This window comes from Thalia democratica, chromosome 2, assembly GCF_965202585.1.
Source record: "Thalia democratica chromosome 2, ktThaDemo2.hap1.1, whole genome shotgun sequence".
NCBI lineage: Eukaryota > Metazoa > Chordata > Thaliacea > Salpida > Salpidae > Thalia > Thalia democratica.
In genome coordinates, this window is record NC_139166.1 from 87,323,443 (window position 1) to 87,338,672 (window position 15,230).

At 23.7% G+C, this 15,230-nt stretch overlaps 2 pseudogenes; both read left to right on the top strand.

Moving 5' to 3' along the window:
* The first annotated feature begins 1,694 nt into the window (after positions 1-1,694).
* Positions 1,695-2,658, top strand: LOC145829073 (smad nuclear-interacting protein 1 pseudogene; annotated as a pseudogene).
* Positions 2,659-7,594: 4,936 nt separating this feature from the next.
* Positions 7,595-7,891, top strand: LOC145829074 (smad nuclear-interacting protein 1 pseudogene; annotated as a pseudogene).
* The last annotated feature ends 7,339 nt before the right edge of the window (positions 7,892-15,230 follow it).

Genomic DNA, 15,230 nt, shown 5'->3' on the forward strand with positions numbered 1-15,230 from the left:
CTCATTTAAGTTTAATTAGTTATCATAAGCAAAAAACATTTATTAAAATTAATATTTAAAAAATTGTTATTTTTTTAACTAGAATAGGACAATTTTTAAAACCTCCATTAAATCAAGAATCCGAGACAACTATAACTATCATTTATTTTTGACTTGTATATAGATTTTGTAAAAAATTTACTTACTTTAATAAACAAATTTACATATATGTTTATTTAATAATTGATGCTGGCTTTTTTTTTTGTTAGAATTAGTCGATTTCAGTAATTTAGACATAATTAATGTTCAATGTTCACACAACTAAAAAAAAAATGTATATTGAGACAATGCTAATGTATTAATGTAACCAAATGCACCGAGTTTAAAAGTTTTTTTTTTGCTCTGAATTTTTTTTTAAATTTTTTTTTAGATGTTTATTCATTTGTAGGTCAAGACTGCTGTATTATTTATTTGTGTTTTAAACTCTCATTAGTTCATTATATTTTCATTATTTAAAACAGTCATATTTCTAACAGAACTTTAATTTAATCTCTTATTTTTAACAAAACTTCTGATATACTGAGGTATAGCTTAATTTTTATCAATTAGTCAAGGAACATAAGTTTACAAAGCCTAAAGATATAGAAAGATGAGTTAACATTTAAAAACATATTTTAAATTGAAAATATACAAAAAACTTAATTTGTGCAATATCAAAAAAAAAGAAAGTTTTTATGTTTTGAATTTTTTAGAATGCTAAAATGCGTAACTAAACGAGAGTGCGTAAGGTCATGAGTGCGTAAAGATGCGAGAGGTAACTGTTTTTGAATGAAATGGACATGACTAAAAATTTTAGTTTCGAGCTGTTACTAACCGGCATTAAAAAATACATTAAAGCTTATTTATAATTGGGTAATTATTAGAACGTAAATTATAACATGACTGAACTTCCTACAATAATGTTAAACAAACTTTTTTTATCAAAAGGATATCAATATTTAAAATATATATACATATATAGCTCTTTTTTCTGATATAATTTTTAACATTTGGTTAGGCGTAATGTTTTAGGAGTCTTATTAAACTTTTAAAACAATAAAATTGAATTTTGCGAAACCAAGTGGTTGACACATGTACAAAAAAATATACTACAAAATTCTAACAACATTAAATTCTATTTTTAAATAACTTTAAACTTTTAAGCTTGTAAGCAAATAAAATGAGATATTAAATAATAACAAAGCTTGTTTTTTTTTTCCTTTTCTGTTATGTAAGGATTTATTTAAAGAATAATACTTTCTTAACATTTTAATTAATTTTTATATTTAAAGTTGCTTATATTTTTCAAATGGTGATGATACAGTAAATTTAAAATCAAATTGATTTCTTTTTAAACTTTTTAGAAATGAATGTTATGGTTAACTTTTAAGTTATTAATTTTTTAAACATCAAAGTTACTTAAATTAAAAATTTTTCTAATGAGACAATATCCATAAAAATATTATAAGCAAGTTCTATTATTATTACAATTGGTATTATTTAAAATTTTGTAACATTGCATTTGCTATTTAGACATTAAGGCATTAATTTCTCTTGAAGCAATTGATGACTGTGAAGAGCAAATGTGATTTTTTAATTTTATGTAACATAAAACGAATATTAATAAACATACTTTCCAAATTCATTTGTGGTTATCGTCACATATCTACTCGAGCATGACAGGTTTACTTAAAACAAACTAAAGCTTACTAAACGTTCACAATTCTTTATTTCTTATTGTTTTACGGCTCCAAAACGCAATTGCCACAAACATATAGAAATAGTCACATATTTATTCAATTACAATATTTTGAGTTAACACAAACAAACAGTCTAAATATTTTGCATACGCAATTCATATTTTAGGTCTTTATTACAAAAATATCTGACTATTTTCTAATATAATTCTAATAAAACTAATTCAAATATCACATTAATGCTACGAATTTTTTTAATTGTAAAACTTAAGAAAAATTATTGTCCCTGAAAATTAAATAAATTTATCTTTTGCGCCACTTGTGGGCAATTTTGCCAAAGTCCGTAACTTTTAGTATTTTCCTTCATAAACTTGGTATTAATGTAAAACTAATCATTTCACAATGACACGCGCAAGACAAACAACAGTGAAGTCGACCGGAAAAAAGAAGTCCTCACAAGCAACTTCAAACAAAAGCAGGATTAAAACTATCATCATCAATAGTAAAGAATACTCCTCGCTCAGATGTTAAGAGACTTGTCAAGAGAGAAAAGCCAAACCTAGGGTTAAGTGGAAACCTCACTGCTGACACTAACACTTACAAGGGCGTCGTTATAAATTACAACGAGCCTCCGGAGGCCTCAATGTCTAAGACAAAATGGAGGTTGTACGTTTTCAGAAATGATGAATGTTTTAAACCCCTTTACATGCACCGACAAAGCGCGTTTTTGATGGGAAGCAATTCAAGAATCTGCGATATTCAAATTCACCACCCATCAGTAAGCCAGCAACACTGCGTATTCCAATACAGAGAAGTGAATAGAAAAATACGCGGTTTTGAGATCAAGGTTGTCCTGCCTTATATATTCGACCTCAACAGCACTAATGGAACTTTTCTGAATGGGGACAAAATTGAACCGAAAAGATACTACGAATTAAAATAAAAAGATAACCTACAATTCGGTCTATCACAAAGGGAATACGTTGTTATAAATGGTGACTAATTGATGTAGTGAATAAATTAAACTGTTGTTGTTGAAATTAGACTATTTGTTTACTGTTTTAATTTGTTATGCCCTATTTAGGACTACCAAATGACGCAGTATTTGTTTATTAGATAAAACTTAAATTTATCATTGTTCATAAATACTAATTTTAATAAAAGTGTAAATTTACAACAAGCTTTTGTATTTTATGTAAATTTTATTCATTTTAAAGTTACACATTATATGTAATATATATTGCCTGAAATATAATTAATTTAAGATAATGGGATTTTTTTTAATTGTTTTTATACTTATAATGAATTATCATACATTTTTTTTAGAAGTGTTGTCAAGTTATTGTGAGGATAAAATATTTATCAAATAATCTATTGTCAACTTAGCTGACTCAGCTATTATAATCAGTAGAATACAAAGCTAATTGAAGATAATATTTTTAAAAATAATTGTAACATATAGATATTATCATAATAACACCAGTAAAAAAGGTCAAAAAACTAGCAACTCTTAAAACTATTTATAAACAAATAATACTTTTCTTCAATTTCTGCTATTTTTAGATTTTTGACTATAATAAAACAAATGTTTAAGCACTGCTTTGGTTTATTACCGGTTTCGGTGAGCCTTAGCCGACCTTTTCAAATAATTTCAAAACAGTAAATAACATTTAGACATTGGCAGTAATGTGAATCTGAACTCATTGATGCGTAAAAAATAAATAAACATTAACTATTCAAATTTTAATGAAAAATGCATAATTAGGTGAACTAAATATTGGTATTAATTAATAAATAAAAATAAAAGAAATTAAAAAACTAAATGCAGTAATATAAACGAAAACACAACAAATTCTTAACAAAATTCTGAAAAAACTAACGGATGATTAAAATGCTAAGAATATTTAAATTATTAGGTTTTAGACTCATTCCAATAGAATAATAAAAATTTGTTTCTGTGCCTGCAAGAGCTCATTACTTCTGATCTTTTATTAATACAGTTCTTATCTGCTTGTAGGATCTTTAATGCTTCTTTCAAGCACAACCTGCACGTCTCGATTCTCGGTCTTGATTCATATTCTTTTTCCAGTATTGTCCAAGTCAATTCATAATTCTTATTTTCGTTCTTCAATATGTGGATGTATTTTGATAGCTCAGTTGCTTGTTTGTATTGAATATAATTTCTATCTTCTGGGTTGCTATTTATTGTCGTTCTGTGGGTTGCCACTCTTTTTTTAAATTGGTTGGCTCTTAGACCAATATATGATTTAGTTGCATTGTCAGTTTTTACTGTGGCCTGGTATATGACATTTTTTGCCCTACAGTTACCGCCTTTCAAAGGACATTTCTCTTTGTTTCTAGATTTTTGACTATAAATCATGAGAATTCTAAAACCAAAAGTTCAGACAAAAAACTTTTAAACTGTGCCTGAATAAAAAAGAAATAAATTTTTAGTATCATTCAAAAGTATTTAAGAATGTAATTAGTTTTAGAAAAAAAAACCTAGTCTTTTTTATTCTTTTAGTGTTTACTTAGCTCTCTTTGTAAAATAAGTATCTAGAATTGCTTTATAGTATTTAATTTTTTTTATTTGATACTAGATATATTGAAAGTATACTAATACAAGTGTCGTTTTAAAACATTTCCTACTATATTAAGAGATATGTCTTTAAAAATTTAGATTTTATTTCTTAACTCCAGGTTTTTCAAGCTTTTTTTATTGTGAAATTTCATGTTTTTCTAAGATTCAAGATTTTTGGCAACCCTGCATTCTATTTTTTTCTACTTAAACTAAGATCTACAATTTAAATATTTAATTATTTTTACAAATTACAAATTTGTTCGCTAACTTTATTAAAAAAAATTTATGTCAACTATATTAATTGTTGTGTGCTTTATTAAAATTTATCTATTTTTATTAAATTTTAAAAACATAAACAGTGTTGTTAATGGTATATTATTTTGCTATGATGTGTAAGATTTTTTTTTTTATTTTAGTTTATCAAATCAGATCTAAATAAAATACTGTATTTAAAGGGTAGCCATTCTTTTAAAACAATAAAAGCAGTTTGAGTTTTAGTAAAATTGAAAAAAAAATGTTAATTTGGGCCAAAAGCTTATAAAATTAACATAAACAAGCTCAAAAACCTAACAAGACCAAAATTTTTAACATACTATGAGTTAATATGAAAATCTAATTACCAAGATTAACAAAGATTTAAAATCAAAAAGAAGTAGCCTGAAATGTAGAAATTGTTTCAAAACTAGCCAAAGTTAAAAAAAAATTAAAACTTACTTGGTTTTTTTAAGTTTGTTGAACAATTAAACTTAGCTCAGTTTATAAACTGGTTAGTACTTAATCAATATAAATTAAGTATTAAACATTGTTTATTAATTTTAAAACATATAGTTTACACTGGTGTACATAAAAATCTCAAATTTGCAAAACTAAAATGCTATGTAAAACTTAGTACTTAAATATTTGAGCAGCAACTTTTTTCTCAAGTGAATACTAAATAAAATATCTCAAGTTGGGAAAATTAAAAAAAAAAGAAATATTATGTTGGGTTAAAGTTTAATATGGTCCTGGTTTACTTTATTAAAAAAAAAATTAAATAAGTTGTAACATACCGCTATACATTTTTGTAGAACTATACTTGTCACTTTTGTTAATTTCATGAATTTATTTGTTTACATTATAGACAATAAGTATTTTGTTAATCAAGCATAATAAATGGAAAATATTATAGTAACCCCTGTTGAAGTTTAAATAAAAAAAAATATTTATTTCATAATGATTTCAAAATTACATTTATACAGGATTGCCAAAAGTTTCTAGGTACTTCTTCAAGGTTCTCAAAAGTACAATTGTTTGGGTCTATTAAATCTAAGGTAAGGAAATGTCTTATATAGTACAAAAACATTAAAAAAATACTTCAAAACAACTTAAATTTAGTATTTTTGCTTAAAAAACTAGTACTAAGATTTTTCTATATATATGATGGATATTTGTGTCAAACTTAATTTTCATTACTTTAGATGTAAATTATTGTTTAAAAACTTCCGGTTGTACTAGGTTGTTTGTGATTTATCAAAACATTCCAGCTTTTTTCTGAATTTTTAAGTCTAAACCGTTTAAATAAGGTTTTTTAGGATTCAAGGTTTTTTGGTAGCATATTTAACCTAGTATAATAATGTTTACTTATATCAAACAAATGTAAACAGTTGTTTATTTAAACAAAGTTGGAATATTAAATTCAAAGTTTTATTGAGTGCAGATTTATGCACATATTAACTTTGAATTTTTTTTTGGGAACATTTAAGTTGAGTTAATAAATCTCTATTGTTAACTAGAGAGCATAATTGTAGATTATTGTTTATTGTATAATATTTAATATTACTTAAACAACTACTTACGCAGTTGGTAAATCTACTAGTATAAGTATAACTTACTGAATGAATTAGCTTAATACAAAAATAAAATAACCACATACTGTTAAGACTGACTTGTCATATATTATATAATTAACTATTAAAATGTGTGTGTTTTAGCTGTGTAATGTTTGTTAACAAACTGTAGTTAACACGGTTTGATGTAGATCAAGTTTGATAAGGTATATTGTTGGGAAACAGTAAAAATACTTATTCTAAACTTAATATATCATAATTCAATACATCAAACATATGAATTAAAACTGTGAACTGATACACAGATTTGAAAAATTAAAAATAAAATTAATTATAGTTAAAGTCTTATTATTTATACTTATTTCTTTCAATACTTCGAGAAATATCTGCTTAAAGGAACGCAATTGTAATAAAGAGACAGCAAATTTTATTAAATCTAATGATAACCTATTAGTTTTTATAAAATAATGTTAACTTAAATATAGTCTTAGACAAATTTATAAGTTAGATTAAGTTTTATAACTAATAATTTGATTTATTAACTTCACTTATATTAAAGGAAATTAAAGTATTTTTCTAAATTTATATGCTTCTTATAGCATAATGACCACCAGGATTGCCACTGGTTTTTGGGAAAATTTCTGAAGGTTTTTAAAAATGAATGTTTTTCGGTCTATTTTTGTTGTTAAAAATTTCAGATTTTTTTAGGACTTAAAATGATTTTCTCAAATTTAAAAGTTTTTTTTAGGTTTTTATTTAAAACTTCTCAAGTTCAAGGTATTTTAGTATAAATAGTAAAAGTCCAGGTTTTGTGGCAACCCTGCCATTCTAATACTAATTATGAGATGATTGGCTTTATTGGTTTTTTAAAAGGAATCGAAATGAACCGGAGGAAAAAATCTAGTGTGTTGCAACTCGGAGCGTAATAAAAAAATCTAGATCTGTAGTAAAATATAAATGGTAAAAAGTACAGTAACTTAAAAATTAGTTTAAATTGATTTTTTTATTGACAATACTAAAATTAAAAAAATATATTCTAATGTAAAAAAACATTTACTTTAATTTTTTTTAGGTATAATCTATAAAAACAAACAAATGTAACCACGATATATAGTGAGGTATTGAAACCTAATAGATTAAAAATGGAATACTTTTCAAAGCTATAAATTAGATAGTTGGATACTTATACTAAACACATTGTTACTATGGTTAATTCACAATGTAATAATGTTTGATAGTTTTGTTTTACACTTTACTCATTTTTAAATCAATAAGATTTCAAATTCTCACTTTATACCAGAATTTAGCAGGCAGTTGGTGCTTGCTGGCCAAACTTCAAGTCTCCAAAACATTAGCCAAAGTCCGTAACTTTTAACAATTTCCGTTTATAAACGTGATATTTATGTAAAATTAATGATGGAGGTTGTACGTTTTCAGAAATAATAAAAATTCTAAAATCTAAACCTCTTCACATGCACCGACAAAGTGCTTTTTTGATGGGAAGCAATTCAAGAATCTGCGATATTCCAATCCATCACCCATCAATAAGCCAGCAACACTGCGTATTTCAATACAGAGAAGTGAACAGAAAAATATGCGGTGTTGAGAAAAAGGTAGTCCTGCCTTATATATTCGACCTCAACAGCACTAATGGAACTTTTCTGAATGGAGAAAAAATTAAACCGAGAAGATACTACGAATTAAAAGAAAAAGATAACCTTCAATTCGGTCTATCACAAAGGGAATATATTGTTATAAATGGTGACTAAAGTTTTACTGATGAAGTGAAAAAATTAAACGAGCATAAAGTTATTGTTATAGGAAAATTTATTAATTTTTCAAAAAACATAAAACTTTAATGTCAATTATTTTCCTTATCTTAAAAGCTATCTAAAATTTTTTTTTTTATTTTAGAGAACGCACCTTTGCCTTTAATTAAAAAAAAAAATTATTTAATTTGGGGTTGGAATTATTTCATGGGGTCCCTCCAAAAATAAAGGTTTTTTTTCGTTTTTTTTCATCAAATGGTATTAGAACCAAAAATAAATATTTTTTTTCAATTTTTTTTTTGATTTCCCTTAGTTTGCATGTTATAAAAACTCGTAAATAGTTATTTTATAAATAATGTTAATATCTTTTACGATTTGGCCCAAAATCAAAATGTAGTATATTACACTATCATTTGCCTTGGCCATTTCCTAGATAAAAAATTGATAAAAGGAAAAAAAAAGTTAATAAGAATGTGAATATACAACAAATTTAATTAAATTATTTTATTTTAGTTTAGTTTGATGTAATTCACATTCTTATTAACTTTTTTTTTCCTTTTATCAATTTTTTATCTAGGAAATGGCCAAGGCAAATGATAGTGTAATATACTACATTTTGATTTTGGGCCAAATCGTAAAAGATATTAACATTATTATTTAATACTTATTTATAATTATTTATAATAATTATTATTTATTTATTTTTGGTTCTAATACCATTTGATGAAAAAAAACGAAAAAAAACCTTTATTTTTGGAGGGACCCCATGAAATAATTCCAACCCAAAATTAAATAATTTTTTTTTTAAATTAAAGGCAAAGGTGCGTTCTCTAAAATAAAAAAAAAAAATTTTAGATAGCTTTTAAGATAAGGAAAATAATTGACATTAAAGTTTTATGTTTTTTGAAAAATTAATAAATTTTCCTATAACAATAACTTTATGCTCGTAAAAATTAAACTATTGTTGTTAAATATTTTGCATTAATTAGAGTATTTGTATATTGTTATCAATTCCTATGTCCTATTGAGTACTATCAAATGACACAGTATTTCTATAATAGTGATTTTAATAAAAGTGTAATTTTACAACAAGATTCTGTCTTTTATGTAAATAAATTTTATTTATTTTAAACAAAATATATGTAATATTTCTACTAAAATCTATTTAATCTTAGATAACGGCATCTCTTTAAAGTTTTTATTATACTTATCATGAATTACTAACCTTTTTTTATTAATGATGTATATGTATATTAAAGATAAAATCAGTAAAGCAGCTATTCTAATCAGTACAGCAGCTAATAGAAGATAATATTTTTAAAAATTATACAGTAAAATAGATATTAACGTTATGACAGCAGTAATAAAGGACCAAAAATTACAAAATTGAAACTTTGTACAACAACAACATTTTTTACTTAATTTTTGTAATTTTTGGATATTTGTCTTTACATCAAATGAATCCAATAACCAAAAATTAAGACAAAATAAAAGTTCAATTGTGTGTTATTAAAAGAAAAACATTCATTGTTTTAGAACATTCAAAATTATTTTAGAAAAGATTTCTTTTAGAAAAAACAAAATAGCTAGACTAATTTTCTTTCAGTTTATACTTAGCTCTCTTTTGAAATAAGATAGAAATTTATAACAATTTGCAAAAGTATTTAATTCTTTTATATTTAATACTAATATTGTTTTAAAATTTATGAGAAATCAGTATTGTTTTTAAAACATTAATCACTATTTTAATTGAAATTTATTGAAAAATTAGGTTTTCAACATACTTTTGTTTCTAAATTCTAGATATTTTAAGTTTTTTACCTTAAATGATTGAGAAACTTCAGGTTTTTCAAGGATTCTGAAATTTTTGGCAACCCTGCTTACTACTTTTAACAACTTGAACTAAGATCTACAATGAAAATAATTCAAATTAATATCTTGCTTACTTTATTAATATTAAATACCTAGTTTTTTCTTTATCAACTGAATAAATTATTTTGTGATTTAAAAATTTAATCTGTTTTTGTAAAATTGTTGAAATATAAACAATGTCTGTTACTGGTATTTTGCTATGATATGTTTTTTTTTTAATTGATCAAGACAGAATAAGTAGATTACTGTATTTAAAATTTAGCCACTTTTTTAAAACAATAAAGGCAGCCTAGGTTTAAGTAAAGTTAAAATAAAAAGTTAGTGTGAGCAAAAAGCTGAAAAAATTAACATTAAACAATATTTTAAATTTAACAACATCAATTTATATAACATATTGTAAGTTAATATAAATAACTTAATGTTTAAAATTAACAGACAATTAAAATTAAAAAGAACTAGCCTGAAATGTAGGAATAGTATTATAAATAGTTTTAGTTTCATTTTAATTAACTTGTAAGAAACAAACTTGGTTTAATAAAAGTTTGTTAAATAATTAAAACTTAGCTTAGATTATTAACCAGATATTACTTAATCATTATAAGTAAAGTATAAAAAGTTGTGTATTATTTTTAAACGTATAGTTTTTACTGTGCACATAAAAATATGAAATTTTCAAAACTAAAATGTTATAAAAAATTTAGTACTTAATTATTTAAGAAGTAATGTTATTAATAAATAAAAGATCTCAAATTTGCAAAAATTTTAAAAGGAAATATTGTTTGAATAAAACTTTATTATGATCCTTGTTTAATTTATTTAAAATATATAAATAAATTACAATAGACTTCTATACATTTTTATAGAACTATATTTGTCACTTTTGTGAATTTCATTCACTTATCGATTTACTTTATAGATAAGAAGTATTTTGTCTAGCATTAGGAAAGTCAAATATTAGAATCCTTGTTGTAGTTTAAATGAAAAAAAATACTTCTAACTTTCTTAATGATTTTACAATTATATTTATATATGATTACTCAAAGTGTTTTAGAAATGTTTTCGATTGTCTCAAAAGTACAAGTTTTTGAGTTTATCAATTATAAGGTAAAGAAAAGTCTTAAATAGTATAAAAACATTGAAAAGATACTATAATGCAACATAAATTGTGTTATTTTGCTTAATCATTTATTGTAAACATTTTTTTTATCTATGTGTAAGATATTTGTGTCAAATTTAAATTTTATTACTCTAAAAGTAAATTGTTATTTAAAATTTTAAGTTTTTTCAGGTTATTTGTGAACTTACCAAAACTTAAGCTTTTTATTTAAAATTTCTTAAATTCAAGCTTTTTCAAAATTTTTTTACTCTAAGCTATTAAAATAAGGTTTTAAAAGGATTTTAGGTTTTTTGGTAACCCTTCAATTAGAAGTAAAAGTAAAATATTGTTTACATTTTTTAGATTTTCCAGGTTGTTTGTGCATTTATCAAAATGCTTTTTTTATAACTTTTTAGTCTAAGCTGTTTAAATAAGGTTTTTCAAGGATTCATAGTTTTTTGGTTACTCTGCAATTAGAAGTGGTAATTATAAATGTTTACTCATATCAAACATGTTTAAAAGTTTTTTATTTAAACTAAACTAAATTATTAAATTAGTGCTTTATTAAGTACAGATCTGTGTACAGATTAAGTTTGAATAAAACTTTTCTGATAATTCAAGTTGATTTAAAAGAATTGCTAAAGTAAATTAGTGGTCATATTTGTAGATTATTGCTTATTGACTATTTGGATAACATTTAATTTAACTTATATTATAAATATTGTGTAAATATAACTATTTATCATAACAAAATCAGTATAATATAGTATATATATATAACTTCATACAATTATAAAAAAATAAATATACTGTTTACATTAACATGTCATATACTATATAATCAACTACTGAAAAGTATTAGGTCAGTATTATTTGTTGACAAACTGTAACTTACATTGTTTTATTTTAATCAAATTTAGGAAGGTTTCACGTATGGAATACAAAATAATATTTTTATTAGTAAACTTAACACATTTTATTTTAAACTTGAAATACTTGAAAAACATCTGTCTACAGGTACACAGGTTTGAATATAAAAAATCTTCTAGAAGCTTTTAATTCTAATTAAGCAGTATTTTTTATAACTATTTTTCCACCACTTAGAGAAATATCTACTTATAAGTACACAATTGTAACAGAGCAACTGAAACTTTTATCAAAACTAATTTCAATAAAAGAATGTTAACTTAAAAAAAGTTTAAACAAAGTTTCAAGTTAGATTAAAATTTATTACTAATAATTTATTACAATTTCACTTATATTATATAAAATTAAAGTTTTTTTTCAAAATTTTTATGCTTTTTCTGGTATGATGGCCACCAGGGTTGCCACTAGATTTTGGCAAAATTTCGCCTTGTTTTTAAAATGAAACATTTTTATGTCTATTTTTGTTATTTAAAATTTCAAATATTTCTAGGACTTTTAGAGATTTTCTCAAAAATTAAAGTTGTTCTAGATTTTTATTCTAAATTTCTAAAATTCCGGGTATTTTAGCATAAGAAGTGTAAGTCCAGGTTTTACTAGTGTTCCAGATTTTGTCCTGCCAATCTAATACTAGTTACGAGCTGATTTGCTTTATAGATTTCCAAAATTTGTCGAAATAAATTGAATGAAAAAATAAACTGTGCATCACTGCAGAGTCTATTTTCAAATTGTTAGATCTGTTGTAAAATAATCACGAATAAGTTGCGTGTGTTGGCGTATAAGATAAACTGCATACTTTGATTAAAATTTGTGCATCTTGGCACTAAAGAAAATATACAGAAGGTAAAAAAAAAATTACGAAAAAGAAAAAAAAAAGTATTTCTTAATTTTAACTAGCTTAAAAATTTCCCGAGAAATAAACATTATTGTTTGAATATTTTGAAATAGGTTACTACTACATACATACCTGTAACTTTGGTTGTTGACTCACTGAATCAAAAACTGCTGTTTTAACAACTTTTATTAATTAATCGTAGATAGTAATAAATCGAAAGAAAACTTATACTAAGTTTTTACAAGTTGTTAAAATTCTTAGTAAATCCACTCTTTTACTGTATGATTATGATTTATAAATTTCTAATTCCTGATTTTAAAGAAAATATCCAAGAAGGTTTATTACTGGTTTGTTTTAGTCTTTACTAGAATTTTTTTAACTAAAACTGATCTAATCTAAAGCATTAAAAAGACTAAAATTACATTCAAAGTGTTAGTGATTCTAAACTCATTGTTAACAAACTTACAAGTAATAAAATATATTTAAAAAAATGTTCGAATACTTAATGATTTAACACTAAAAAGGTGATTTCATTCTTTGGATTTTTCTTCTATAAAAATCTAAAATAATTAATGAACTTAAAAAAAACTTGTATTTTGAAAAAAAAAAAGAAATTATAGTGACGTAATACATATTTAAGAGCAAAAATAGGTACAAACAAGTTTATAAAAAAATTTACATGATAGTATTTTACAAGCAGTGTCATAATTTAATAGTTTTGATTCTGTATTATTTTTTTTTATTAATACTTTTACAAATGAAAGGTAAGTCACTTCTTTTCTACTTACTAAAATAAAAGTTGTTACCTGCCCTTAAACAATTAAAAAAAACATATGGTTCGTTACATTGGCTTTATAGAAAAAAGTGAGATTTTGGTAGGTAGTTTACTGCATCTGATATGCAACCATTGGTCACATATATATTACAACAAACAAAATTGTTTACATACTTTTTACAAACTGAACATATCAAAAATTTTACCATTGGTAGACATTATACTTAGTTTTTTTTAAGGAAATCAAATAGTTCTCATTAAACGAACTATTTTTTCTAAATATACAAGATTTTTAATTAAGATTACATCAGAGTTTTCAGTTTTCCTGAGATAAAACCTTCCATTTGTTGTCCAAATATTCCTAATTGTAATGTTTCCTAAAACAATTGGCATAATATAACATTTTTATATTTTTGGGAGTAAGATTTTTATTATTAAAATCTATTTTAGCACCACTGATGACCTTTTCAAGTTTCTGCAAGATTTTTCTAATTTTTGAATATGTAAAAACAAGTGTCAATCTAATACACACTGTTCATATAAACAATTCATTAACTTTATTTATTAAGAAGTATGTAAGTAAGTTTCAAAAATTATCAATCTTTGTAATAAAAAACTTAATTTTAGCTTTAAACAACTAAAACAACTAAGTTTTAGTTTTTTCAAACTTTATTAGAACACTATATATTGGACTAACTATTTTTTAATTTCTTTCTAATTTTACAATACACATTATACAAAACATATGAATAATTCTATAAAAACCGGTCAGAACAGTTCTTTTGCAGCATAATTGTATATTCTTTGAGGCTAAAAACTTTTAAAGTACTTGTTTTTTCGTTTTTAAAAAAATTTGATTTCAACACATCAATACAACGTTTATCAAAATTTTAGTTTTTTTATGTATAGTGTGTTAACTTAAAAAAACGCTTGTACAAAACTTCAAGTTAACTTGATAGAGTTTGATACAAAAAGCAGCATTATAAACATATAAACGCTCATTTATTACTCGCATTTTGTTTCACACACACTGACGTAATAAATAAGTCCCGCAAATCGTTGCTTACATATTATGGTACGTAAAAAAAGAAGGTTTTACTTATTACAATTAGTTTTACTCTATATACCTATCAATTTAATTTTCAAAGCCGTACATGCTACGGCTGAAAACAAAGCAATATAAACTAAAGTAAAAGCTTTTTTGATGCTGCTCGTTCTTTTACATTTAAATCAAATGTTTGTTTGGTATATGATAATAGTAATGAAATCAGGTTATCAATCTAGACGATGCAGTTATAAAAAGTTTTAAACAATACAACTTACACTTTTTTTTACTTTAGCTAAAACAAACCTGACAGATATAGTACTATGTTCAACTTAAAAATATAAATTTCATTATGTTATATTTTAAATTTAAATAGTTTTCAATTTCGACGCAAGGCTTGATTTTGTAACGTTTATTATAAATATATCAGTATTTGACAAAACGTAAAATTTTACTCAGTTGAAAACTACACGAGGTGCTGTTAAGTAGATTTTTGATTTTGTAGCAGCTAATATTACACTTACTATACAGAAATTTTGAAAGTTGTATTTTAAGAAAATATTTTTCGTCGATCAAAACTTAAAATGGTAACATCAATTTCTTTTCGTAAAAATGTACGCAAAAATTTTTATTTTATTATATAACACTCTTTACAATTAGCTCACAAAAAATTATATTTCACTTTGTTTGAATTATTAAATTTACTACAATTATAGTAACAAAACAATTGTAAAATTTAATTGATTTTACTGATGATGTATTAAGAAATTAATGAAATAACATAACTTATTT